At 39.1% G+C, this 24,161-nt stretch overlaps 1 long non-coding RNA gene across 1 annotated transcript in view; it reads right to left on the bottom strand.

Annotated features, from left to right (window-relative positions):
- The window catches only part of LOC134153684 (uncharacterized), a 29,492-nt gene extending 6,105 nt beyond the window's left edge, over positions 1-23,387 (bottom strand). Inside the window, exon 1 of the long non-coding RNA XR_009961201.1 lies at positions 23,232-23,387. This is a non-coding gene — a long non-coding RNA (uncharacterized LOC134153684). The remainder of the gene's footprint in view (positions 1-23,231) is intronic.
- Between the last annotated feature and the right edge of the window lie 774 nt (positions 23,388-24,161).

The following is a 24,161-nucleotide window of genomic DNA, read 5'->3' as shown; positions in this document are numbered from 1 at the left end:
TATCAGCATTTCAACCATTAGTGCTTCAACAAGAAGAATGGAAAGAAATGTTTAAAAGGAAGTATTTGCCTTTCCTGCCAATTCTGAGGTATAATGTGTGACATTATATGATTTTGTTAAAAATAACTGATTCATTATCAGCTGGAGTACATGATAACCAGCCTCAGGTGGCAAGTTTTTGGAGTGACATTTCACATATTGGAGTGCCATACTTTTACTAATATGCTAATAAGCCTTTGTTGGATGGTCTAAAAATAACTTTAGAAGATCTTTGGGGATAAGGGTTTGGGTTTAAAATGAGGTGTCAGAGGCAAAGTATGTACATCTGTGATTAAATTATAGAATAACATTATAGACTAATAGATTTTTTAAAATAAAAATGTATATGATGCTCACGTGTCTTCTGTAGCTGAGACCAGTAGATTCAGATCCTTTCAGTCAATGGCCAGTGATGGAGGTTTCACTTCTATTCATGAATCTGTGGACCGGAATTCATAGTTCTGGGGCCTTGACTCCTTCTACCATCAAGAAACAGTTTCTTTCTATGACACAGCCTGATCTAATCCTAATGTAGGAGCAGCTGCAAATGGAGATGAAATCAGCTTTTCTGATGAGAGCTGAGCTGGCAGCCTATCTTTTTCTTCTGAGAGTTGTAATTCCCTCCCAAATTTAACTCTGTGTGTGTGTGTGTGTGTGTCCATTTGAATATAACAAAGACATCCTTTATTTTATTCATTTAAAATAAATTATGATACTATGTGTTGCGTTATTTTACTGGTCTTGGGGCAATGATTAACATGTAATAAGCTCCCCTCAAAGTGAAAACATTAAGCTGTTAACAAGTTGAAAAGTGTGCACATGTAGATTTTACAGTAGGGTACTGGATATCTGCCATGGGGCTTCTAAGAGTGAAATTAAAGTCTAGTTTTGCCAACAGCTTCAGGAGACCAGGATTTCACAGATCATGTAGGGCTACAGAAAAAAAATTAAGCAGAATTCAGTATCAAGCAGCCTATTTCTCTCTCACTCAAGAACTTACGTAATGTGCAATTAAGTAATGTCTTCATGAAATCTGTATGCAAATCTTATGACAAGAACTAGGGTGCATTTAAACTTGATGAGAAATCTTGATTAAAAAAAGCAGTAAGATGAGAGAAGTTTATTGCTCATCATTTCCTTTCTGGAGGACAAGACTGGCCACCACCCTACATTCCAGTTAGGTACTTGTTTTGGAAAATGTAATTCCTCTGATTCTCTCCCCCTCCTCCCCCTCCATACACACATGGGAAGTATCTAACCAAACAAAATCTTCAGCTGAAAACTTCTAAGATAAGTGTTTTTAGGCAATGGTTGTTCACACAGAGCCACCAGTATGCTATCATAGAATGGAATCCATGGGACATATAAGGCAAACAGAACTACGTATTTGGTTTTAACTACCTTAAATTTCAGCCTTCAGAATTATTCTTCATGATCCTAAAACCCCTCTCTTTAAGAAGATCATAGGCAGCATGCAGGTCACTGGACATATTATTATAATATTATCTTAATTTTAAGTCTTAATGATTATATATTTTAATACCTTTTTTCAGTGATCAAAGTTCAGATCTAGATTTTCTCTGTAATATCACTTTCCTGTATCATTAGAGAAAGGAATAATTACAACAAGCTGGCAAATGCTCTCCTTTATGTAGCAGACACTGTCTATAAAATGAACAAGTTCTTGTCTAGTCCAGTTCCTAGTAAACTTGAATCTGTGTCTCAGAAACCATTGTCATGTCTTGTTGACCAGTTGTGCAGAATGGCTCACAAGAATGACTGAATGTTGAGATAGATCAGTGTTTTCACCTTTATGTACAGCCTCTTCAGCAGCTCATGGTGGTCTGCTGTGCTCTGAAAATGCTTTTGAAACTGCGAAAAAGAGTGCATTCTGAAAGCTGCAGTAACAGGCTTTGCAGTCAGGTTAGCTAGATCCAGAAAAGAATGCCCAAATGGTCCTGCTGTATGGATGTATTCTGGCCAAAGGATGAAAACCTTATTTGTGGAAGCACGTGTTCTCAAGGCATGCACAACCTGAGGCTAAATTACTAACCAAGACTTTTCCTCTCCGAATCACAAAACCTAGGGAAGTGCTGGTAGAGCAGTCCAGCTCTAGAGAAACAAGTATTTCTAACATTTGAATGAATTGTTAGAGATAAATTCTCTATGCTGATCAGATAGTTTTGCAGGTGGCAGTTAAAAATTATGTAATAGTTTGCTGCCGGGGCAGATCCTTAATGATTTACACAGCTTTCTCTGTCCCAGGGAGTAGCGGCAGAGGCTGTGGATGGCTTATTTTCAAGTGCATTGTTTGAAAAAAGCCCAAAGAAATGGCTGGGTGTATTCATTTCAGCAGCACTGCCAAATAATGGCCATTGTAAGATTCAGGACATTTTATTTCTCCACAGCTTAGTTCCATTTTACTGTGAATTCCATATTTTGTTGCCAGTGTTACTCTGGATTCATGATAACATGGCTTAGGGTTTGTTTGTTTGGGTTTTTTTTTAGTGAGATCTTTGGTTATTTCCCACGCTAACAAAACTAGGAAAATACATTACTTTTTCTTTTTATCCTTTAAGTTACATGAATGACCATTACTATGCCACAAAGGCAATGTTATTAAAAAACGATTTCTAAGAAATCGAACAAATTTCTAGAAGGGAATCACAACCTGAAAAGAAAATGGAGAAATAACCCTGCTTGAAGGGGGAAATTCCATAAAAATGTAAAATCATTTCAAAAAAGCAAAAAAGCTACACTTTGAAGAGACATTGTGAGGGTAAGTAACATGATTATTTGATATTTACTAAAAGCACTGCAGGAATGAGGGATATGCTCTCACACTGAAATGGCTATTAATGAAGAAAAATTTGACTAGCATTTACTACTTAAGAGAGACTGGTACCTAATACTGAAGTTTTCATGTAAGTAAAGGTATGAAACATCCAGTTTAAATTGATACCATGTTGTTTTGAGAGAGACTTAAAGAAAAAATAATAGTCTTGCCCTTTAAGCTCATATATTTTTTTCTGCATTTGTCTCATAACCTTGGTGTATTTAGATGCCTATGAAGGATAGGTAGAATGTTACTATTCTTCTAAGGCTTACACTAATATTTCATTTATCTAGCATACAAAAATGAGTTTGGGGAACACTCCAGTGTACTATTTCAAAGAAAAAATCCCAAATCTAGATAGCCAATCTGATAGTTTAGAAAACGCCTACTCTGATAAATGCACTGCAGTGTTTACAAAAGCGTGTTTTATTTCTCTCATACACATTTAATCTGTACATTAGATTGTAATGGTGCAAAGTGCAATAAGACTTTAATGGGAAGAATTTGGAGCAAGCATGCTTTGGCATACATTTCTTATGCAGATCATCTTAAATTTGCAGTAGTAAAACCTTCATGGTAACTGTGAGTATTAATGTTTTGCCTGTAGAACTTACTTTATTTTTTCTTTATCCTCCTCTCTCTTTTATGCTCTTCTCTTGGAGGTACACAGTTTAGAGAGAAGCAGTTTTGTTATTTCCCTGGAGATTCATCATGGCATTGTACTCACTTTAATGACGTTTAAAATGTTCACAGTGTTTTTTTGATAAGTCAAATTTTGTGATTGTTCTTATGACACATGATCAAAGTACGCTTATTGTTGCTAATAACAGACTGGTTCCTTCCCATTGTATTATTTTACACTTCTGGTGTCTCTATTAGATACCTAATAAGTTAGGATGAATTAGCAAATACAGCTGTTGTGTCTTATCACCTTGATATTAAGGAGAGACTGAGAAATACTTTAGGAATTGCTTCTGAAACTGTTGGGTTGAACTGTTGCGTTGTGTGAAATGACCTCTCATCTCTCTCTCTCTCTCTCCCTCTCTCTCTCTCTCTCTCTTTTTTTTTTTTCTAATCTTCTACAGGTTTCTAAAAAAATGTTCAGTGTTAATGTGGATCTATCCAGTGTGCTTGTTCTGCTCCTAAAAGCCAGCCAATCAGTAAATGGAACACAGGCTAATTAATAATTCTTAATCCCCAAATTATATAGGAATCATATATGTTTAAAATACCAAAACAAGTAAAGCAAGATCTCTTTATATAATTCTCCTTAAAAAGGGTTGTTGCAGGATTCGCCAAGTAAATAAAACAAAGCTGGCAAGTAAATCCATGCTAATTTCAATTTTTCTGATATTATGGTCAATAAGGAATTAAAAATAAACACTCTTGAAAATCAGATTCATGTTGTAATAATAACAAAAGGAAGACAGGACCTTCAGTTTTCAAGCACTAAATGCAAAGTCGTAATTATATGTTAAAGGTGATTCCCTTGCCATCTTTGTTTTTTAAATCCAAATTTATTTAGGTAAGTGGACAACATAAAGCCCAGATTTTGGCACTGTTATAGCCTGATCCTTTTACAACATTAGTGGCCAGTATAATGGCAATACAGGAGCATCCCCAGGACAGAGCTACTCGAAGCTGAGTTTTAAGCAGTTTCTGCTTCAGGGAGCTGTAGAAGCTGAAGTGGATAGGGCCGAGTAGAGTCATTAACCTGGGCCACGAACAGCTCACGGACAGCCATGCAAGGCAGTCATGCCGAGACTGGTGCCCGGTGTAGGCTGGAGAACTCTGCTGGACATCCTAATGGGGTGGCCCTTGTGCCTGTTACTGCTCACACCAGGGATGCTCTCCGGAGTACTTCAGTGCAGTGCAAGAGCGTGCGTATTTCACCACCTCGGCCTTTCCTCAGGATGAGCTGAACTTCTGTGCTGCACCTCTGCTGTGTTTGTGTATTCATTAAGTATTACAGTTCTCACTTTGGATGCAGCTAAAAGATTATCACTGACTTTGGTGGGCTTTGGATCCATCTGTGATTAGCTGATGATCATCTTCAAAAGATCACCATGGACATATATATCTAATGTTATGTTTTAGAATTGTGATCTTCAAGCTGTGTTTCCGCAATTACAAAGACCTATCAATTAAAAAAGTAAAAACTTTTCCTTATACAAGCAGCAGCTGACGCAAACGATCAAGTAGAGTTTTTTAAAATCATCATATAAATAGAAGTTCTTAGAACACTAAACACATGTCAAACTTAATCAAAGTCATTGGGAGTCTGGGACAGAAGGAATGCTGTCTTATGACATGCTCTGTCTGATGTGCTTCAGATGCAATGGACACTTTTGCAATAACATTCCCATGAGGAAAGAGAAAAGGGCACTTGCCTTTTGGGATTACTTTTGAAATTGGCCATGAAAGATGTTTGAGAAATTATAGCTGTAAGACTCAACTACATGACTAAAGCCTAAGTTGTTTGGGCTCTTAAGGGTATCATATAAGACTAGTCACAGTTACGCAGTTAACACATGCTCCAGCCACTTGCACACATGCTACATTGTCTAAATGTTAAGACCCTGACAACTTTTGATCTTGGCTGTGCTTGTGGGTATGTTTTGGGCAATGGCACAGAACAATCTGAGCTATTAAAAATTCTGCTGTACACTTCCTTCCAGTAGCATGAGTGTGACTAACCATGAAATGGGACAGAAATCATACATAGGTTCATGGCTCAGTACTATAACACAGAAAAAAAAATTTGTTAACTACTTGAATTCCATTAGTTTTTTTCATTTCATCTCTCTCTCTCTTTTTTTTAAGGTTATGAATGTTGGGCCCAATCATTCAGCTTACATCTCCTTTGGGGTTAAATCCTGTTCATCTTGTACTTGTGCATTACCACACATTCTGCTGATTTTAATAGCACTACATTTATATAAATGCATAAAAGGAGATCCCAGAATAACTGGAATAGCTCCATGCTGAAATCTGTAGGAGCAAAGTATTATCCAGGTGTATCAGCAAAAGGCCCTGAGTTAACTGCAATAGTTTTATAGCTTTTGTAGCTGTTCTGATCTTTAAATAATCACAAAATCTCATACCCTTGGACTGTACAAACAGCTATGGCTTAGCTATGGCTAAGAATAATGGCAGCAAGTACAGGTGGGAAAGGTGCATGTGCTGCACCTTTCAGCAAGGAAAATCCCCCTTTACAGTATTTTCCTTCATTTTATGGAAGGAAAAACATACATAACTATGAATTGCAGACAAAGAGTTTAGAAAAATTGTAACCAGTGGAGAGCTGGAGGTGAACCATGAAAGAATGCAGTGGAAACAGGGACACAGTGGGTTTGCTACACCTCTTCTTTAATTTGGATGCTCCTTACCAGATGGATTTTTTTTTCAAAAGGTCACAGCTGTCCTCCTTTCCACTCTGCCTTCTGGGAGCGAATGGCTCCAGCTCAGTGATTCTCCACAAAAATATTGAGTATTGTCTCATAAATGGTAGTTTTTCACATGAGCAGGTGCAAGGAAGCGCACAGGGCGGTTTAGTAACCCTGCCATCCAAGGCTCACAGGAGGGCCTACGGTTTAGCAGTTTGCTCCGGGCTGAGACAATGATTCTGCTGCTGGCTCTGCCATTGGGGTCTTGGGAAACTGGGAGGAGTAATATCATCTCTGCATTCTTCATTTCCCAGTTTGTCAAAGGTGTGGGGGAGGAGGGGAAAGGGAACATATTGGTGAGCACAGTGATAAAATGGACTAAGTTAATGTTCTGTTTTCCTTTTTCTTATAAGAAGTTGGACATTTTATCAATATTGCAATTTACTACTAGTCAACCGTAAACAACAAGTAACTGCAGATAGGGTTCTAGTGTACATGATCAAGGATCTGCTGTGTAGCATGTAAGACATCACAAACAACACTCATTGCTGGCTTTTGTTGTTGTTAGGGGAGCAAACTAGGCAATGCCTTTCTTTATTTTTCAGCTCTACAGCAAATTTGTCATTGGATATTTTTTTCCTGTGTGCCTCTTTGATGTATATAAATATATATGTATACATACTTGGTTAAAGCTGACTTCCAAGCATATCACCTTTTTAGAAATTATTTTGCCTTAAAATGGCATGGATAGCGAGGAATTCCGTTGGAGCATTATAAAGGAGATTTAATTTTTCATGTCAGGAGAAATGGCTGCTAATTCTAAACTACCATTTTCATTTTTCTACAGCAGAAATGCACATTTTCCCCAACCATAAAATTTTCTCCTAATAGAAATGAGCCAGTCCCCAAGGGTGTGGTTATCAAAAGATAATCTCACCTCAATCTGATTAGAGGCATAAGGCTCATGCCTCAAAATGCACCGGGGTGTGATTATCTTATGATAACCATACCCTGTATCATGTCTTATTGATTAACTAATAAAGCTTTGGTATTATTATTCAGAGGAGGAACTAAGATATCGGCAAGAGATCTGATTCTGGAATGGAAAAGATTCTTTGAAGCTGTCCAAATAACCTTTCTTGTTCCAATTATAACCCCTCTGAAATTATGGGGTCACCAGATGCCATTTTTTGTTTCTTATTAGCGGTTATATTGGTGGTTTATATAAACTGAACCATACCCTGAAATATAGACACATTTTCACTAGACTGGTCCCATTGCATTTATATTGAAGATTTAGGTTACACAGTAGAATAGGATGAAGTTTTCTGGAGAGAATTTTGTAGTCCAGCTGCTAACTGAGCACTTCACTGAGGACAGCTCTACGTCCTGTATGTGGCTGTGGTATCGAGGGAGCCCTGCTTCACTCCTCCATGCCTACACGCTGCATATGAAAGGGGGAGGACGGAGACAGCCCTCAGGCTCCTGAGTCTCCCTGTCCAAGTCATCCAGAGTTACGGATTTAGCACAACTGTTTAGGCCTTAAACCTCCTAAAGATTAGCACAAAGAGGCCTTAAACCAGTGCATGATCCTGTGCAGGAGCTTTAACTATGGAGCCACCTCTGCGGTATAGTTTCAGTTCTGTATAAAAAACTTCTTAATGATGTGGGACTTGCTTGAACAGGCAATCTGAAGGCTAATGTCACAGGCAGCAGATTCTGATCTCCTCTACATCAATGAAAAGTAGGAATTATTTCACTGACTTCAGTGGAGCAAAACCAGATTAATACATCAATCTAAGAAGAAAATATGGCTGCTGTATGCAGAAAGAGCTTCACTAGGAATTTGCTTGCAAAGTAACTTCTACACATTGATGGAAAGGAGGCAAAATGTCATTCCCTGTTAGAGTTACATGTGGTTTTTGACACAAAAGGCAATATTTACATAGGTATTGCAATCTTTTTTATAAAAAAAAGTGAAATGAAAATCTAAAACAACGAAATGTTTGATCAAACTTCTCATGTAGGGATGTGCAGCTTACACCTAACAAAGGGATCATTATACAGCAAGGCAATCCACACTACAGTAATCCACTGTAATGAATTCTTTGGCAAATTTGCTGTGTCTGTTGTGTTGCCATACGCTCCGTTAATGGAGAATGTTAATTTCTTTAGCTAGCTGGAGAGCTGTCAGCCTGCCCTTTCATGCTGTGTGGCAAAAATAGCTTGCTATTCCTAATGCCAGCACAGCTCCATTTTGGATAGTCGCAGGGGGAATGTGGGATAGATCAGGCTCTGGAAAAAAATAGCATTTTCAGTATTGCGTTACCTGCAGCTTCCCAGAGCAGGTTCACATAACTAGTAGCCAAAAAAAGGCTGTTTTCCTTCAGCATTCTCATAGCTATTTCCACCCCTGTGGCTGTGCTGCCAATTTTAATTAGGATTGAAAGAGAACTGCAAAATCTCCAGAATGGACAAGGTGCTATGACTGTAACCAGTCCCTATTCCAAATTTATTTTGTGGGATTCATTCTACTTGAGCCATCTAAAGATTAGACATAAATTAGACTCTAGGGTTTTATCATCTAGCTTCTATCTGCAGTCAAAAGAAAGAGATTAGTACTTTCAGAAGGTGAGTGCTGTTATCCTAGGACAACAAGAGGCAGGATATATCACCCTCTGGAGTGTCTGTCTCTCACCACTGATGAGAGAGAGAGCGCCAAGATGACTAATTCGGACAAGACACCCAACTTCTAATACAACCATGCGAGGATGTATAAAAGTTTTTATATAACTGTGTGAGGATTCCTGCCTTTATTAAAACTCAGTTTAACTAGACCTTGGATTATCAGTGTTCAGATTCTTCACTGTTGTATTCCTTTTCTGCTCTACAGGGTAAGTGCTGCTTTGCCAGGCTGCATGCCGCGGAGCTCTGCACAGTGGAGCCACCTATCCCCTGTGCCTAAGGTTTAGTGCCAGACTCATTCTTGCGTCTGGTCTTTCGCTACACAACGGCTCTCCTGCAGAGACACCTGCAACTCCTGCCAAAGACACATCCTCATGAGGAAATTTCCCCCTTCAGCGGTATCTTTCTGTTCCATTGTTAATCGTTATAAATAGAGTTCATCTTGAACCTTAATACATATTATTCTTATCTTGAATAGGTTACAATCCAGGTGACAGAAAGTGAAAAGACAGGGCAGATTCAGAAGCCCAGAAAGTAAAATATACCCCCAAAGTGGTCTTATTTTAAATTTAAAGCTATTTTACCACTCTTATTCACCTATATATGATAATCTTAATTTTATTCTCCTATGATGTCTGTAAAATATTTTTCTGCTTTTGTTTCTACTTTTGTCCATATATTTCTTGTGGAAAATGTTATGTTCTCTATTCTAAGAACTATGGCCTTAATCTTCCTCCACGATTTTTTTTTTCAGAGAGATAAAAAACAAACGGTTATCCGGACTATAGAAAACAAAGTCAGTATCTTTCCACCTGCTGAAACATCCTAGAATGAAAAGCATACCTTCAGGACAGGGCAAATGGGTTGCTACTGAAGTGAAAAACTCACAGAAACAGTACAGTATGCTGTCTTCGCCTCGTAAGCAAAAGGCTGCTGGTTTATGTACATGTAGAAAAGCAGTTCTCCTCCTGCTCCCTCCAGTGAGGTGGACAAAGGACCTGATATATACGTGAAAAAGAGCGCTATAATCCTTGTGTACTCCAAGGGCCCTTTTGAAACTTAAGAGCTGATCATCTGTTTCCAATACAATTACTTTACACATACGAAATGTACAGTCCAACATAAAATCTCCAGTCCTTCAAAATCTGTTGCACATCATTAAGTGTAAAAAAGCGTCTTGAGGCATGCCCTGCCAAATTCAAGCTTATATTCAATGGCTGATTAAAAAAAAAAAAAAAAACAAAAAAAAAAAACCCACTTGTCTGCTTTCCTTGCAGATACACAAGGGAACAGCAGATGCTTTGAGACTGTTTGCCTTCCCTTCTCTGCATACAGCTTCTCTCTGGCTGCTCTGCCTGCCTGCTTGCCCTGCACCTTGCGGTGTGTTCCTGTCTGCTACCTGCTCCAGTAAGGCCCCCCCCACCAGATGGGAGCAGCGAGGAACTGAGAACACTGCACAGCCTGCGGAGCCGTGCTAGGAGCCAAGTAAGTTCACTGATCTTCCAGCCCCCTTCATCACAGATCATCAGTAACCAAAAGTGTCATTTCAATGAGCCAAGAATAATTCATCCAAAATACGGTGGGTGCCCTTGAACAAGCTATTCTACATCATCACAAGCCTGAGTGTGTGTGTGTGTGTGTGTGTGTGTGTGTGTGTGTGTGTGTGTTTGCACATTCATGTTTATGTGAGCCAATAGTCAGAAACTGATAGGACCTCATTTTAAACTTCAATTTTTCCTGACTTCTTGACCCATTTTCTCAAAATTTTAACAATATTTTGAGCATCTTGGAATAGCAGAACATATAAACAGACTTCAGTTTGGAGCCTAGTATTTTGAAAAACAGTAAGTACTTCATTAAACTGTTGTATGACTAAAGTAAGGAAATAAAACATGTTCTGTCTGGATTGTATTAATCCACAAATTCATATATAGTTTGTTGTTCATTTAAATGTAAGGGCACTCAGTTATTCACAAGGCAGGATTTACTGTTTATTTGTTTCCTAATTTGTTTGGTTTTTGTTGGCATTAACTTGGACCATGCTTGATTTGCTACATGGCTGTAATTACAGAGGCACCGCTGTCACTAAAGGTTAGAAGTTAATATCCTTACTATTACTGAAAGGTATTTTATTCCATAGATGGTTTCTCTGATTTCAGTAGGATTTGCACTTGAGTAAAATATTCCTCAATATCAGAAAAGGAGTCAGAGCTCAGTCATTTGTTATTTGAAATATATTTTTGTCCACTGGAAGTTGGAGAGTAGATTTTAAAAATATGTGTTATTTTCATCCCTGCAACAGGAAATGCAACTGCCTAAATCAATATAAAAGATGCATCCTATGTATTTACACATGGTACCTAAAAACAGTAATACAAGAGAAATGTTACTTTCGACCCTAAATGGTGCTATTTTTTTAACATGGATTTTTTGGCAGATTTTAATTTTTGTAGAGACCACAAAGTGTTATTGTTGGATAAAAATAACAGCTGCAAGGGAGGCTAAAATTCTTTCTGAGATAACAAAGAACAAAGGAAAGACTCTGCATCAGGATTTGTGTCAGCTTTAACAGCTAAATTGTGCTCTCAGCTCGGTGGGCAGAATTACCACTGAAGTCACTGTGTGTCCACATTTGGCCATGTCTGAGGGTAGAATTTGGCCCAAATGATTGGCCAAATTCAGGGCTGAGGGCCAACAGCCAGTGAATGAGTTGTTTTTTCACTGAAGCCCTCCAGAAAGTGAAGTGAATACCATTGAGAGGTTTATCTTTAAGGCTGTGCACTGTAAGGGGAAAGGGAGGAAGAAGAGTTTAAACCGTGTCAGTCCGCTACCCTGGCTGATGGTGCAGGCCAGCACACATCTGTGCTAGCACAGTTGAGCAGGGAGGGTGTTACCTATAGCTTTCCTGAAGAAGTGAAACACACCTGAGTGCCATTTTTAGAGTGCAGATCATGTTTATGCTGCTGCTCGGAAAATGAGTGATATCTCTAAATGAGGCCTTTTGTTTTCAGGTCTATGACCAAACAAAACACAGTACTATCCCTGCTCCCCTGAGCCGGAAAAGGGCCTTTGTGTATGATGTGTATCAGTCTGGAATGTTTATTCTGCACAAACCAAAGAACAACAGGATAAAGCAGAGTTTGCTCATTCCTGAATAAGTTAGTATATGTGCCCTGGAGAGGTTCTGATCTTTGGTCTTTGGCTTCTGAAAATTATATGCTGTTTCTATGTCTTTGACTTTTCAAAAGATAGGGCCAGCCCTGCACAGTTTGGCAGTGCAGTGTGACATGGAAAGTGCAGATATGAATGGTTTAAGAATGTATTTTTTAAATCATTGGAATATACGTTTATTTCACTGCAAAGACAAGAGACAGAAGGGACTAGCAATTTGGGAATCTCTGAGAGACTGAGGACAAGATACAATACATTATATTCTCCCCTTGAACAGTGGCCCTGGGCTGAACTGAAATAGAGCAGTGACCTATCAAGTACTACCTTTACTGTGTGTAGAGCCCAGATTGAAAGACGTAACTCACATCAGGGCAGACTCAGGACAAACAGCCACTTACACGGCACCAAAATCCTCAGTATGAAACTTACTTGGGACCTAGACTAATGCATGGCTCTGTGCAAGGGAATAGTTCTGCTGAGAACATTTTTCTCATTTTATGAGTTGATAATATAATTTCCCTGTAGTTACTGTAGATGTATAATGAGTTTGATTTAAAGCTTTAAAAGCTTTTCTCCACTTGTGAATGAAGGACAGAACAGAATAATTTCATGTTGGACACTTTCCCACTCTGTGGGTGACTTACAAGCTGTATTTTAAGCACAACCTTATGTTTTCCTAGATTTTGCCTTGAGATAGGTGATATGGATTCCTGTGAGACACAAATCCAACCAAGTAAATAAATAAATAAATCATAACTAGATGTTACTGCTGAGCAATGCATATCTAAAGACAGGATAAAGGGAACAGGGAGATGTAAAATGTTTGCTTGAATACGAAAGAGATGATTGTGGCCATTTTGTTTGCTTCTTACAAATATTTGCATGCTCTCTGATTATTGCAAAGATTGAATATTAAGCTAGACATTTACCTGAAGCAAATAAACCCTCTACTGGAGTTTCACAGTTTGCAACAAATTCATAGAAAATATACAGGCCCCTCATGAGCCACTAGCACTTTGATCACATTTTTCCTCTCTGAGCCGAGAATGTTTCAGCAGTGGTCACCTATGAGGTGCTTCTCCTGGGTCTGTCACACTTAGTAGTATGGCCTGTTTGAAATCTGTATCACTTTGGCCCATGCTCTTACTGGGGCACGTGCACCTATGGATCCTCTTGTAAAGCTGGTGTTTTGTTTTCTTTTCTTTAGAAAGAAGGGGGTGGAGGGACTTAGCATCCAGTGCTTTTGCAGATTGGAAACTAACAGTGCGTGACCTGACACAGCCTAGAAGGAGGATGTTCTTCCTACCTAAAATACATGTGAACAGCCCCTGTTTCTCTTTCCATATGGCCCTTGAGTGTCTTTGGACTATATCCAAAAAGGGACTTGGACATTATAATGCTGAAGGTCATAGTTCCTAAGTTGTAGGCACCCATTGGCATTTTTAACATCCAAGTTTGATCCATGGGTACGCTGGAAATTTGGCACCTTCGACTGGGATTTATAGAAGGCAGCTGAGTGAGGAGCTGCCAAAACTGGGCAATAGCACTGCCAAAGAGAGAGGGGTATGTTTTAAATTCTGTCCTTTGCTGAGAATTAAAAGTCTTAGTCTGGGCAACAAAAGATGCCATTTTGGAATCACTCTCCTGAAACTTGTCCTGGAAGGGCATCTTGTTTCTCTGAAGGAATGGAGGACTATGTGTTTGGCTCTGAGAAAGTGCATGTTGTCCTGGTGTTCAGTAGTCCACTGTAAGCCTCTGAAGAATGACAGATTGTCTGCATCAAGCTCTTTTCTTCCATGACGTTTACAGAAGTCTGAATAAGTCAGGCTACAGATGTGCAATGTATACTGCCTGACACACTGACCATTATTGCCATTTTTTTTGTAGTCTCCTCTGTACTTACCCGTTGTTTGTTTTTTAAATTGAGATTGTAAGTCATATAGGGAAGGAAATGTCATTTTACTCTTTGATTTGCTTTTTGATCTTTGCATGACTTCAAGTTGACTGCAGTCCTAGACCAAGACAGAAATGAGTTCCTCTGCAGATCTTACTCTCTGTGTGTTTCTGCATCTATTCAGCAGACAGATGCAGTGTTACCTGATGTGTAACTACGAGAGCAGAAGTTAGGACTATTGGCAGTGGGTGTTTTACACACAGTTTGTTGGTAAGGAATTACCTGCTGGATTATCATCACAAATAATCTACTCGGAAATCTAAAGCGGTGGGTAAGTTCAGAGAATCTGTATACTTTACATGATATATTTATATAAGGCCTGCCACCTTTACATCTGAGCAATTCTTTGCTGGATGCTGAAACAGCAGGGAGTGGAAGAGAGAAACCTTTCAGTGCCTTCCCCAGGATGTCATGGGCTCTGTGATATTTGTGATAGTCTTTGATTAAAAGGCTAGTATGGCACAGGATGGGAATGGTGCATTAATTGTCTTATGTGGAAACAAAACTGCTGCCAATCAACAGGCAGATCTATAATAGCCGGTGTGACCTGTTTAGCTACTAAATAAATATTTGGCATCAGATAAGAGTTGACATTAAAAAAAGAAAAAAATCAATTCAACATCATTAAGTTTGTAGAAGAACAGCTGGGAGATAGTCTCAAAAGGAAACTCATACATCCCATATTTATTTTTATTTATAGCTCATGAACTTCATCTCACCTAATTTTTGCCATCTACAAATTGGGCACCTAGTTGTCTAGACTCACTCTCTAGTCTATGGAGAAAGTGCTAGATGGGATGAATCACCTGCCACAGGTACTCCTCTTTAGAGATTGGTCTCATATGGCATGAATGTGTCTCTGGAAATGCCTGTTTCTCTTCTTTGACTGCGGGTGGAGACTACCCCAGCTAAATGCCTAACTTTTAGATAGGCACAGCTGAGTAAGAGAAACCCTATGCTTCTGTATGCTTCCTCCCCATCTACTTCCCAAATCTACTTTGTTTCACTGGAGATGTTAAAACTTTTTGATCAGGAATTTTCTTCCTTGCTAACATTATGGGGTAGTACCACACTACCTACTCCTTACTGCCAGCTTATTGTAATCACAAAGAGGTCTGGGCCAGGAAAGGCGGTCCTGAGCTGATGAGACACCTCTCATCTCCTTCTGAGAATCTGTGGGAAGTGCCAGGGCTCACAGCTGCACTGGGAGCATCAGCACTTTCTGGCCTCACAGGGCTCAGGGTGGCATCGACAGGGGTCTGCAGATTGCTTAGGGTCATGGTGCCAGCATGTGCATGTTCCTCACTAGCTAGAGGAGCGTGTCAGCTTTGCCATGGGAATAGGAAAGAGAGAGATTTCCACATGGAAATACTGATACGGACATTGAACAGATGTAATTATTCACATGAGAGATGGATTGGCAGTACTGCTACCGTGTCCCCTTCTAGAGAGCTTCTCCTTTGCCCCTAGTAATTCTATATGCAGTGAATGCATAACTTTGGTTTCCTTCTAGGAGGTGTGGAAAGAAATCAGACTGTAGCTGCCTCTCACTTCTGCCAATAAAGCAAGAGTCATTCAAGTCATTCGTTCTTGTGCACTAGGCAATAGCAATCATTTGTGGGCAAGCTAAAATTGCCAAAATTCACTTTTCTTAGGGAAAAAAAAAAAAAAAAAAAAAAAAAAGCTCATATAGAGCTAGCCAGCTTAACCAGCTGCCAAACTCTGCTCAGGAAAGAAGGAAGATAAAAACAAATATGTTATCACTGCACCTTAGCTAGCCCATACTGCAAACTTCTTTCTCTCCACTTGTCTGCCACTCAGACATCTAGACAGGCTGTCATTATCAGCCACCCGCTGCCCCAGCTTTGCCCCAATTTTTTTAAGCCCTACAGCACTGTCATTTGATGTGTCTGGTGAGGGAATTAAAGCAGATGAAGACTGAGGATACCACTCCCTTAGGTAATGATATATTCTGATTCCCTCCAGCTATCTTCCTGACAACCCAGTCCTCCTCATTCTGGCCCTACTCCCCTATTCCACAGACCAGAGAATAATTAAAACTCCTCTACATAAGGCATGGCTTCATTCAACATTCAGCTTAGACTCTGTTTAAAATGCTTGTGACAGATGGGGTATATTCTGTGCCATAGCAGTAAGTTAGTTGGCATGCAATAGCCAGCAGGAAAAGCTGGCAAAAATACCTGGCATACAACAGCCAGGAAGGAAAGGAGACAAAAACACAGAAGTGCTGTGTACTTTTGAAGCACAACCTTAAATAATGCCTCATAAATAGAAACAGCAAACGCTAGACCTTGAAATTATTATACAAGTATTATCCTGAATGCATTCAGCAGAGATAAAATCACAAAAATGTATATCTCCTGATCCATCAGCTATGCAAGACACCTTAAGATGAGATGGGCTGTATAGTTATTTTGGAAATCCAGCAATACTGCAAGTCAGGAAAGCTGCACTTTGGAGGTCAGCATGATTGAGTCAAAATTACTTGCTGCAAATCATATTGGAAAGCAAAAGGAGGATCTTTAATGAATTGAGCTACAGTCACTTTGAGTTGCCTAATAAGGGAACTTTAGGAAGAAAGTTTCTAGAATAAGCAGCTCAAATTCCTTCAGCCTGTCAACATGTGCATACTGGGGTGATCCTGGAAATGTTCATTTTCAGAACTTGTGCTTTCCATCAGTAGTTCTGCTGTCTCTGGTGTAATTAGTCACATGTTTATATACAGTAGTTTTAGCACTAGGAAACTTCCTTCCTATCCTAAAGGTATATGCAAGGGAATCACAAAGTTGTATTCAAAAAATGCTACAAAAAATATACAGCTCATTTTTAACCCAAAAGCACCCATACCCAGTCATTCTGACAAAATGATATTCTCTTGAAAAGCAAAGCTCTTATGACTTGTGATATTATCACAGTCTTGGAATGTGTGCACTTGCAGAGTTACTGTTTTCTTTTTTCTTAATTGTGTTAAATAGTTGATGGATCACATGCTATTGTAACAAGAAAAACAGGTTTGATAAAATGAAACAAATAATCTGGTGAATAGAACATGCAGCCATAATTATTTTTTGAAGAGGTAAAATAGGCAAACATGAGAATTAAGACCAGAATAAAACTGAATGTGCCATAGTTTCCTTAATTATGTGGGCAGTTTCATATTCCTCAGAGGCAGTGCAAAAAATACACACTAGCCTCCAAATGATTGTTCTCTGAGCAGTTTTTCTTTGCTAAATGTTGTGTAAGGCAACACACATGGCTTTAACCCAGGCTCTGAAGGGAGCCCTGGCTGTGACGGGTCAGGGAGCCCTGCAATGTTTGTTTATTCCATTCTACAAACTCTATATTGATTTCAGTGCAACCTCAATTGTCCACTTTAAGTCAGGAAATAGAGAATGTCTGAGAAACTGAAATAGTGCTAGAAGGGTAAAAACCAATGAAGTAGTGTTGCCTGGGCAATGGAGAGTACCAGCTGCAGACTGCTAATAACCTTTGGTGAGCAGTTTTAAAAAGAAGGAGAACTGCATCCAGTGAAGGGGAGGAATTCACACCATGGCCAGACTGGAAGAGTGAGCATGAATACTGGGGAGCAGAAGGGGTTGAACTCCCCCATGGGATAGTGACAAAAGGAAAAAGGCTCTTGAGCATACTGGATATTATTATTTTTTTGCCTCTTAACTCTCTGGTGTTTTTCTGTGAGTGAAATGGGTGACTGCATGGTCAAGAAGTTTGTCTGTGAAGGCTGAATAAATACTTTACCTACCACATAATCCTCAGAGAGTTAAACTGGTAGCTGGAACAGCTATGTTGTAAACTGCATAATCTCTAGATGTACCAGAGAAAGCACCTACACCTGAGGAAAGTCCATGAAGATGCATGAAGGCAGAGGGTATCTGTAGATGCAACTATCTTGAAAGCAAATAGAGTTCAAAAGGTGGATTCAATACATCTGTCCTGTGACAGCTCAGAAGGGGAACCCAACCAGAGCTCCCTTGGGTAAGGGCTTTGCTTGGATCCATGGTTGAAGATGTCTGATGGTCCCAAAGGTAAGGTATTACAAATTTTGTGGCTCTGTTTTCTGGCTTTATGACCTTCATAAATAGTTTCAGTTTTCAGAGGGTGTGGTTTAGATATCAGATGTCATACCTCAGCAGTTATAAGTTTATTTGCATATACAATCCTCTTGCTTTTTCACCAAATAATCAGAGAACTGTCAACTACTGTTATTTTCCTAATTGACTGGTGCCGATAGCCATGACTTTGGGCTAACATGGTGAAGAGATGGTGGCTGGATAGAAGAACTGTTGTTGCTAAGTGAGAGGTATCCACTCCATCCACAGGAGAAGCTAGCTAGTTACAAAACAAAAGGGAGAAAAGATGGTCCCTGGTCAAGAGATCTTGCTAGAGTGGCTAATCAGAGAGTCTTTCAGCTAAGCTCATGAGAAGGAGGTAGAAAGCTCATGAATATGCTCATGAAAAAGAGGGTACCTGTGTACCCTCTTACCCAGCAAGATATGCAGAAAGTAGCTTCTAAGAATTGGGATCTGCTCAGTATTTCTGAGAAAGAAGATCTGCCTTTGTGGATTTTCCTCCTAAAAAGACAGCAAGGCTGAGCTGACTGGAACAGGAAACTATATTACTTTAATGTATGGACTTTGCTTTGATAACTCCTAGTCAATAGTTGACCCCTTTGCCTGCAACACACAGGCTGTTTTATGGGAACTGCTCTACTGAAAGTGTAAGTTTCTTTATGGAAGACTGGGTTTCCTTGCATCTGTATCTAATAAAGGGAGAGGAGTCACTTTGTGCTACATGTACTTTCCCTCTGTTGCCTGTTATTCATGGAGATACCTAGGACAACAAATGATGTACTGAGCAGACTCAGCCTAACTGTTTGGAAGAATATTCACAGCAGGGAAAGCAGAAAGAGTGTGGAAGAATGTGGGCTGAGAGAATAACTTTATTCTACAAAACTACTTCATACTTTCAAAACTACCCTGTTAGACATGGGTGGCTCCTGATCCTTTCTTTTTATAAGGGAAATAAACTACAGCAGAGCATACAGCCCATCAGTAATGCTAACTATGGCCAGAAATAGATGAAAAAAACACATTTAAGAGGTCTTTTTTAAAGAAAAATTTAAAAAGGTATCAAGTTTGATATTTCATTATAAGTCAATTGCTCTGAGATTTGTCCATTAAAACATGAATATCTTATCAAATTAAGTCTGAATGCATTTTTAACACATTTCTAGTTTTCTAAGCAAGTCAAAGATTTAACGTGGCACTCTGAGGACAAACTGAGAATATGTCTTTTCAGTTAGTAGTAGTAATTTTACTTAAGTTTCCTTAAATGTGTCTGAATGTATATGCCCATGAAGTAAAAGTAATGTTGAGATGGAGAAACCAAATACTGAAAGTCAGAAAATTCTCCAAATTCAGTGTGCAATATATGCATCTTGTATTTTTATAGGAGTAAGCCAATGACAAATTGCCACAGGCTTTCATTAGGAGTACTTCCATAGTATGATCTGAATACCTGGGGCATCTCTGACTGTACACAGCTATTGGTCTGAAACCTTCTGCTTCTCATAGCAAGGGTATCACAACACATTGTTTCCCAGCTGGAGTTTTTCTCATTGCTCCTACCCTGGTAGCCCCAACTACTCTTGCAGCTCCTTAGCCACCCTCCCTTGCCCTCGTGCATCTCCAATCTTGGTCACAACCTACAGCTCCTGTTAGCTTCCCCTGCCTCATTCCCACTTTCAAGTCTCATTGCAGAACATAACCAAAAATATCAGGACAGAGAAATGAAATAAAATGTGAAATTTGGTGAAAACTTGTGACTGCTTTGATGCTGATCACACAAAAGATCTTAGCATGAATCTAACTGCATAAGCTTCTTTCTGCAGTGTGACTGGGAGTACATGCATCTGCTAATTCTTGACTCCACCTGCACCTAAAACTACATTCATTTTCACTACAGAGCTATTATTCCTCCCCTTAGTCTCTTATTTATCTATCTCTGCATAGTGAAGTAGCAGGAACACTTTAAGCTCCATAACAGAAGAGTATCAAGAGAGTAACAGAGATTAATGCAAGCTGGAGTGAGAGAGAGCCAGTGACAAGAGAGAACATTAAAAGTTCACTGTTTGTGATGTATATTATGTTTTGTTCAATATCTGAGAGGCATTTGGAGAAGCAGAACATTAGGTCTTTATTGATGGAGCTCCAGAGAGATGTAAAACAGTGCACTCAGGTAAAATGCTGCTGAAAATAATTCTGAACATATCGTAAGGGGAAGTATTGAATGATCGTTCAAGACCTCTTTTCTGTGATATGAACACTTGCTGCCATTGTTGGTGACACTAAGTTTGTACTGGCCAACATGATTTACAGTGGTATAAATATTGGGGCAAAGATTTAGCTGAAAGGCTCTTTAGAGATGTCCCCCAAACTGCAGTTATTTTCTGAGAGTGCTACCTACCCTCAGTGGTAGCCCCAAACCAGTTGTTATCACCACAAAACTCAGCAATGAACAAGTGAGAGTGAAAAACTGAAGGTTTCTGATGTAACTCCAGTATCTTTTCCCCAGCCTCTCCTCCCAGCTCTTCTGTTCCATATCCAGTAAGGGAGGTAATTTGAAGACCATCTTATTTTTATTTAGGACATCTTCCCATCTCTGCTTAAGAAATTATTAGTCTTTCTGACTTCTTTAACCCTGTTATCACAAGCATAAGCACTGGGAGGTGTGAGCTTATAAAGACAACTAGCATAGATTTAGAGAGGAATGCAGAAGAAGTAATAGGAAATGGAGAGTGCAGGTATTCTCAGCCATGGATGCAATCAGTTGCTCCTTGACTTCAAGTGCTCTGACAATAACCAGTCATGTGGGGCCCTCAGCAAACTGATAATGCAAAATAATTCAGTGTCATGCTGTTGGGTCATCAGGATCCATTCTAAGGCAAGCCCAGTGATAAGCGCATGTTACACAGGCAATGGAAAACTTTAATCCAAGTAAGCGAGTCCTTTCTCCATTCCCCTTCTGCTTACTCATGTGCTGTAATTTACTTAAGCAATTACTGTGCAAATATAAACCAGTGCTGCAACTTGTATGGCACCTGATATTTGTACTTAAGCAAAGAAACATGACACTAAGAAAATAATGCAACTGCTTATTCTTATACTGTGTTACACATCCTGCAAGAGCCTAGAAAAATGCAACAATGGGTTTAAATGCTCCGCAAGAGGCATGACAAAGAAGCCCAGTCTTGCACCCAGACACTATGTGAAGGTACATAGTCAGATAATGTGCATGCTGTGAAGCCTGGCAGACCACCAGAAGGAGTAAATTCAGATCCTTGGCTTTTCATTTCAGATATATTTTTTTCCCTTTCTCAAGATGAACTGCTTGTGCCCTTGGTCCTTAAGGGGCGTCCATGATCCCTGGATATCTTGCTTTGCATCCCAATGTGTTTTCAGCAAGGATGGTATGGGGGGCAGATCAGGACTATGGAAAGGTAACACCAAGTGGTGAAGTAAGAAATGTATTAAAATATTTCCATTTGAGACAGTGGAGTATTCATTTCTCATATACACCAAACATGAATCTCATTTGTTAGTTTAATGTTATAATTACACAGCTAGGTAGATGTCAGTGATCTTCATATTTAAGAAAAGGAGCATATAATGGTTTCTTGACTATAAATACACTCACATGTATATGTATGTATACACACACACACACATATATAGGTATATATGCAAGACAGACAAAAGACTTAGTCACTCTGCCACTGTAAGGTACGGAACATCATATATCTGCTTAATATCCACATTGTTTTGACATCCAAAGATGAGGTGGGCCTGGAATTGAGCACACACCAACCATCACCATATATTAAATAGGAAACCCTTTTGATGACAGCAGGTCATAGGAAAGATGCTAAAAGTTCTTCTGACACCAGAATTTAATTTTTGTATATATTTCATTTTATTTTATTTATAAAATTTATGTTTCATGACCAACAAATCTGGTATGGAATTGGAATTATTCAGGCCTCCTTTCTTTGCTCCTGTCAAATGGAAAAAAGTAAAATCCCAAACCTTAGCAGAATAATAGTGTCTATTGTCCTACAGATTTGTCTCGCAGGAGTCCCCAAAACTCAATTCCAGTCATGAACTTCTCTACAGAAAAAGTGAAGCTTTTCAATGCATTAAGCATAATGAAATAGATTGTTCACAAATGGAAATTACTTGGTGATTTTGCCTAGGTCTTGCTGCTGAAATGTTGCTAAACTGATACACAAAAACTGAATCTCTATAGGTTAATATGACTCAGATCAGAACAGGTATATTAAAACAATGAATTTATTCAAGGCATATATATTCTAGGTCTCAGATTTCAGTGATGCAGAGATAACCAAATCATTATTTTCTCTTAGAGTATATTGCTTTTCTAATTAAATTGCAATGTCGGTAGAAGATGGTGCTTACAATATATAAGTAAAGCGTACATAATCTTAAATGGGAGCTACTACATTTCTGATTATAGAATCAGTGTCTCTGGTACAAGCGAAATAGGGAGTTATTGAAATTGGTAAGAATTAAAATTTGGGGATGATTTAAAATCTGGATTATTCTGGGGTGTTTTTATTGTTTTTAATACTAAAAAAACACTTTTGTCAGCTCTACAGAATAAATACAGAGGATTAGTTTTATATTATTTTTTTTTCTGCAATGAGTGTTCAGTGTCTTCTAAAAATCTCTAGCCAAAAAGAGAAGGAAGATATTTTTATTGCATGTGAATATTTTTTCTGAAGCACTTTTGCAGACCTTTTCTGCAAGCAAACCTACAGACCAAGGCAAAGGCTAGGAACTGACTACATTCTGTGGTCCTTACTCAAGTAAAATTCCAATCCACCACGTCATTATGGTGTTTTGTAATACAATAGAACCTATGGGTCAAAATCAAACCTGGACTTCACAGACCGCAAAATCCATACCAAAATGCCAGCTCCTACCCCAAAATGTTCTATATTTATGACATGGTATAACAACTTTTAGTAAAAGGAAGTTAAAGGTGGAAATTAAAGAGAAAATAGAATGAGCAGGGTTTGCACAGCACACAAGAGTCTACCCACCTGCTAGCTGTTATCAGCTGGCGCTGTTATGTAGTATCTGTTACAACTTCAATCATTATAGGTTCAATTAGGACTTGTTTGCATTACTCAGAATGTTCCAAACCTTCAGCTGGCCCAACCAGATGAATGTTCTTGGCAAAATATTTATTTGCAGTACATATGCAACTTTTTTTGAGCTTTTAACTAAGTTTGAATGAAGTAAGGCTGAAATTAAACTATTATGTGCAGTCTTTTCTAAAAAATCCTCAAGACGGCTGCTGTATTTGTCGGACTTGCTTCTTCTTTTATTAATGCCTTGATATCAGCTTAACTCTAGGACTCACACTGTGCGTGCTTCAGGCACATGGATAGCACCTAGCATGATGGGAGGCAGAAAGGACCTTGTCCATGGGCAAGCGTAGGTGCTGAGGTACCACATACAACAGACGACGGGAAATGAGCAGTGTCAGGTCAGGTGGTGTGTGAGACACGGCCTGTCTTTGCCTTCACCAGACTGCAGTGTGAACTCCTGCTACCTGGAGCATTTCCTCTCGTGTTCTTCTTTCCCCAGCACGCTCAGTTCTCCTTGGGCCCCCACTGCGGGGCGTGTGTGGAATACATTGCAGGCTGTACTGCTTCCTCTGCACTGCATTTAGCCTTTTCATACTTGTTGGGCAAAGTCCTCAATTAGTGCTTGGGCTCTCTCCACTTCTTTCAATTTAACTGGATGGATTTCTTAAATAGTAAAGCTGTGCTTTGGGTTTTTCAGGGTTTAAAGGTGATACTAAGATTATGTTAAACTCGCCATGGTGCTGTTCCTGAAGGTATTGCTGTTTCTGATCTCTGTTCATCTGACTTTAATAGTGAAAGCAGACTGGTTGTTTTCATTTGCAGGGTGTCACCGATAAACACAGCATTGTTATCCTTGTTTCCAAAACAGGAGTTTTTTTT

The sequence above is a fragment of the Rhea pennata genome, chromosome Z (assembly GCF_028389875.1).
Source record: "Rhea pennata isolate bPtePen1 chromosome Z, bPtePen1.pri, whole genome shotgun sequence".
Lineage (NCBI taxonomy): Eukaryota > Metazoa > Chordata > Aves > Rheiformes > Rheidae > Rhea > Rhea pennata.
This window is presented reverse-complemented; position numbering and strand designations above follow the sequence as displayed.